General features: G+C 38.9%; 1 non-coding gene across 1 annotated transcript; it reads right to left on the reverse strand.

Moving 5' to 3' along the window:
- Positions 1–973: 973 nt before the first annotated feature.
- Positions 974–1,080, reverse strand: LOC121205590 (small nucleolar RNA R71). Its single transcript, XR_005900666.1, has one exon. It is a non-coding gene; the product is annotated as a small nucleolar RNA R71 (small nucleolar RNA).
- Positions 1,081–6,047: the final 4,967 nt, after the last annotated feature.

Raw genomic sequence — 6,047 nt, forward strand, 5'->3', positions numbered from 1 at the left:
GATCAGATGCAGCTTTCAAACGATCTTAAATAATTCAAACTTTGTCTTCAGTTTCTTGGATCATATCCATTCCCACCATTTTGGATTCACTCAATTCAGACCAATACAACAGTGTTTTACAATTTCAACTGCAAAGAGCTTCAAACGATGTCATTTTTATACTAGACTGCTAACTATTATTATAAGCGAATACTACTATAGATAGGTGCACTTGCCTTTGTCATGAGTTTAGTGATGTCATCAAGTTTTTGGAGCCATTGTCGATGACTAAAATGTTAGGAACACTAGAATTTTATTAATTTAGCCATTTTTTTTACTTTTATTGCATTTAATTTTTTTTAATTTGTGTTTTCTAATTTTTATCTTGTTTATCTCTAGCAGGTTCCTTTAGTTTATAACTAGAAGAAACCCGTCAGGACCTCTAGTTTTCGACAGTGAGATTGAAAGTACAGCTCGTAGAAACCGTAGAGAAGCGAGGCAGAGTCGATGAAGTACTGTGGAAGAGCAAGAGGACATTATTGTTATTACTAAAGAGATGGTTGAAAATCAGAATAATCAGCTACCTCCTATGGTTGCTGTGAATCCGGAAAATCCAAATCCTGCTCCTCATACTATGTATAATTATGCCAAGCCCAATTTAACTAGGGTTGAATTGAGTATTGTGAGACCTGCTATTGCTGAGAATAACTTCAAACTAAAGTTGAACACCATTCAGATGATCTAACAATTCGTTTAGTTCAATGGTTTGTAAGAAGAAGATCTAAATACTCATTTTGCTAACTTTTTGGAATTCTGCGACACTTTTAAGATAAATGGTGTTTCTGAAGATGCCATTTGACTACAGCTGTTTCCATTCTCATTAAGAAATAAGGCTAAACAGTGGTTGAACTCCCTACCATGAAGTTCTATCACTACATGGGAACAAATGACTGAAAAGTTCCTATTAAAGTATTTCTTGTCGGCTAAGACAGCTAAGTTGAGGAATGATATCTCTTCCTTCATGCAAATGGATTTAGAGACCCTATATGATGCATGGGAGAGGTATAAGGATTTATTGAGAAGGTGCTCTCACCATAGGTTACCTTTATGGTTACAAGTTCAAACCTTATACAACAGTTTGAACCCTTCAACTAGGTAATTGATCGATGCAGCCACCGGTGGGACTCTGAATAATAGAACACTGGAAGCGACTTATGAGTTTATAGAAGAGGTGTCATTGAATAATTATCAACGGCAAGTCATGAGAACAAAGCCGATGAAAGCAGCCGGTGTTTTTACTATTGATGCAGTCACCATGTTATCGAATTAGGTAGAACTTTTGAGTAAGAAAATTGATGGTTTATATGGTTCTACGTAGGTACATCTTGTGATATAGTGCGATACAATTGGAGGAGGGATGAACAATCAAGAATGTCTATCCTACAATCCTAGCACAGAGAACAAACAAGTCAATTATATGGGTAATAATTCTAGACCTCAGAATAATCCCTATAGTAACACTTATAATGCACGTTAGAGGAACCATATTCTAGACTTCAGAATAATCCCTATAGTAATACTTATAATGCAGGTTGAAGGAACCATATTCTAGACCTCAGAATAATCCTTATAGTAACACTTATAATGCAGGTTGGAGGAACCATCCCAATTTCTCTTGGGGTCATCAAGAAAATCAGAGATCGCAACCCTTTCCAGGCTTTAAACAACAACCATACCAGCAAGATAGAAAGCTAAACCTTGAGAAGATGCTGACGAAGTTTATTTCGGTGTCAGAAACCCATTTCCAAAACACCAAAACAACACTTAAAAATCAATAAGCATCAATTCCAGGACTCGAGAACTAGATAGGACAGCTTTCTAAGACAATTTCAGAAAGACCACAAGGTAGCTTGCCTAGTAACATCGAAACTAACCCAAGAAAGCAACTTCATGCAATTATGGTTCAAAATGAAGAAGGGTTAGTTGAACCTGAACCAGAACTAAGGTAAAAAAGTGTGGCAAGTCAAGGTAAGGTTGAGGTGAGCCACAGTCAACAAAAGTCGGTTGGTAAGGAGTATAAACCTCGAGTCCAATATCCTATTGCGACTAAGAAATACCACACAAATGAACAATTTGGTAAATTTCTTAAACTTTTGAACAAGTTGCATATTAATTTACCGTTTATTGAAGCTCTTTCAAAGATGCCAAATTCTGTAAAATTTTTAAAGGAGCTTTTAGCAAACAAGCGGAAGTTAGATGATTAGTCGCACATAGAGTTAAATGCAGTTTGCTCAGCTATCTTACAAAATAAACTACCCAATAAGTTGAAAGATCCAAGGAGTTTTACTATTCCTTGTTTAATTGGTAGTTTAAATGTTGATAATGCTTTGGCTGATTTAGGGGCAAGTATTAATGTCATGCCCTATAAAATGTTTAATTAACTAGGTCCTGAGAAACCCAAACAAACTAGGATGAGCATTCAATTGACAGATAGAACCATTAGATTTCCTAGGGGTATTATTGAAGACGTTCTTGTTAAAATTGATAAATTCATATTCCCAGTTGATTTTGTTGTTTCAGAAATGGATGAGAATAGTGATGTACCTTTAATTTTAGGATGACCCTTTTTAGCAACTACCAGAACTATTATAAATGTTGGTATAGGTGAATTGATACTTCGTGTAGGAGACGACATGATTACTCTCCAAGCTTGTGATTCTGCTAGGTTATCTAGTAATCGAGATAATTATTTGAGTTCTATTAATGTGAGTAACCTTGTGGCTCAACCTTCTTTACAGGAAATCCCTCAGAAAAACGTGATAGAGCCACATTCCAGCTCATGCGACAAAAATAGAACAACTCATGAAGAACGAAGGCTACAGATCGATGAACTAGATGAATGGTGGACACATGTCAAGGAGAAACTGAGAACATACAATGAAGAACCAAAGCAACACCATGAAAAGCATAAGGATGGAACAAACCACTTTAAGGTTGGGGACCAGGTATTTCTAGATAAACTGGACCCTAGAATTGCCACTTTAGAGCTTATTACAAAAGGAGCAACTCCTTTTACGATACTCAATGTCTTCCCTTACGGTACAACATAGGTAAATCATTCTGAATTCGACACATCCAAGGTAAATTTTACTCAACTCAAACCTTATTTAAATAAAAGAATTGACACCGAGAAAGAGGAGTTTTGACTCCACGAACGACCGTGATCGTGCGAATACAAGGTAAGTCGAGCTTAGACTTTAAATAAGCGCTTTTTGGGAGGCTAAATGAGTGCTAACACTACTAATTTATTAATTTTATATCATAATATTTTTAAAAAAATTAAATAAAAAAGTGTTTTTGACCCACACGGCTTGGACACACGGGTGTATCCCTGGCCGTGTAGATTAAAAGGGGTCCGACAGTGAGTTACACAGCCTGACGACATTGCCATGTGACCAACATGGTCATGTTCTTGGCCATGTAGAGCCTAGGACTTAATTTTTCAAAAAAAACGATAGATACACTACCTAAAATATCACAGGAGTTACATGGGCAAGGCACATGGTCGTGTGCGAGACACGATCATGCCACATGGGCTTATGGGAAGTCACACGGGCGTGGGACAAGCGAAGGAGATTGCACATGCTCGTACGACACGGCTGTGCAAACCATACGGCATGGACACGTGAGCTTGTCAGAGGCCGTGTCAAGATTGGGCTTTCATTTTTAATTGACATGGGCTGAACAGGAGACAACACGGGCCTGTGACATGTCTGTATGGCCCAACATGGGCCTCACACGACTGTGTCACCTTTTTAAATCCCTAATTCCTTTTCAATTTTTATTTTTTGTCTTCTTCTCAAACTCCCCAACCCTAGCCGCCGCAACACCTTCACGCCCCCACACTCCGGTCGCCGTTCACCATCCCTCTCCCTCGCCGATCCCTCCTTTGCGTGAACTGGCCGCTTCCCTCTCTTCTTCCCTTTTCTTTACACCTTCTCCCCCTTCCTTTAGCCACCGTTCTTCACCACGCACATACCCACCTAACCACACCACCACCGTCCGTACCTCCGACTAACCGCTCTGTCGGTTTCCTCTTTTAACTTATTCTTTATTTTATTTAATTTTTATTTACTTCTTTATTTATTATTTGTTACCTGTTATTTTATTTTCAGCTTATGTTAATTTCAGTTTATGATTATTTAGTTTTTCATTTTAGTATTTTTCTTATTTGATGATATTATTTTTTTTATTTGTTACAGTTAGATTATATAGCTATTATGCTCATTATTATTGGCTATATTATATATGAATTTTTCTACTTATTTCTTGCCGATATTTTTATTTTTAATGTTCTTTCTAGTCTGCTTCTTTATGTTACTATTGCTTAGTATTAATTTTTGTTTGGTCATTGCAAGCTGTTTATTAGTGTTATTATGTTAAAGTTCAAATTCTCTATTAGTCCAATTGTTGAGTTTAAACTTAGATTTCCTATTGGTTTATATCTACCTTGTTGGTTCGTCCATTTAAACTTTTTGATTGTTTTCTTGTAGATTTATTATGATGAACACACGACGCAAGACTACGGCCGCCGTCCCCGTTTCAAAAAAGCGAAAGGGCCCTAGCTCAAACTCCTCCTTGAGCGCCTCCGCCGAGCCCTACCACCCTTATCTCCAATTTTCAACAGGCCCTTAGGAGGATTTATATCAACTTCTTCGCATATGACCACTTGGCCTAGGCCGCTGCATTGATTGGGCCGCGTTGGAGCAAGTCTGACTAGCTGATGACGTGTACGTCATTGTTGCCACAGCTCCGTGGGATAGATTCCTTTACATCATCGAGCCCACCTACATAGAGTTGAAGTTGGAGTTTTGCTCAAAATTTTTGGTATAGCAGGTCATGAGGGTTCATGACGAGCCAAGCACCATCAGTTTTTGACTTAGTGGTTTGGTATGCCACATAAGTGTTCCAGAGATCAGCGCTGCTATGGGACTCTACACAGATGAATTTATGAGCACTGAAGACTTCCTTCAACTTCATCGGCAGATCCACCACTCACCATCACGTTGTTAGACTGATCTGACAACTAGTCAAACACCATATGATGCGAGTCACTTGATAGCGATTTCTCTCTCTCTGGCCTTACAATACATTCATGCACTCTTAGCTCACACTTTAACAGGTCGGAGAGAGCACCAGAGTTATTAGCACTTAGGACGCTTATTTTCTATGCAATATGGTTCACAGGTATATATTTGACTTGGCATACTTCATCACTCTAGCCTTCCGCCATCAGATTCACCGTCACAAGAAGGGCCCCATATGTTTAGGCCTTTATGTGACTTGCCTCGCTCGACACTTCGGTCTTCTCAACACACTAGAGCAGTCCTCTACACTCACACTAATCGGCTAGATGTCCCTTCAGGGTATCTCGAGCATGATACATATGAGGATGGTCGAGCGGCGTCGAGGACTTCACTGATGATGTTCCTCCCTATCACGAGGACCCACCACTGCCTCCACCTTCGAGTCCCCAACTTGTCACTACAGCAAAACAAGTTTTTAGCAGCGTTTTTTTGTGCTTATAAGAGCCGCTAAAACTATTTGCGGCGCTTGAATCTCCTACAAAAAACGCCGCTAAAGACAACGTCGCTAACATTTTATGGCATTTATGTAAAAAAATGCCGCTATAGAACAAGACCTTTAGCGGTCCTTTTTCCACAAATGCCACTATAGAACATGACCTTTAAAGGCACTTTTTCCACAAATGCCGCTATAGAACATGACCTTTAGCGGCGCTTTGCCACAAACGCCACTAAAGAGCATGACCTTTAGGGGCGTTTTTCGCACAAATGTCGCTAAAGAGCATGACCCTTAGCGGCGGTTTTTTCACAAACGCCGCTATAGAACAGACCTTTAGCGGCGCTTTTGCCACAAACGCCACTATAGAACAGACCTTTAGCAGCGCTTTTCTCACAAATGTCGCTAAAGAACATGACCTTTAAAACAAATTTAATTAAATAATATTTATTTCTATGATAAATATTAATTATGTTTTATTTTTGAAA

This window comes from Gossypium hirsutum, chromosome A08, assembly GCF_007990345.1.
Source record: "Gossypium hirsutum isolate 1008001.06 chromosome A08, Gossypium_hirsutum_v2.1, whole genome shotgun sequence".
In the NCBI taxonomy this organism is placed as follows: Eukaryota; Viridiplantae; Streptophyta; class Magnoliopsida; order Malvales; family Malvaceae; genus Gossypium; species Gossypium hirsutum.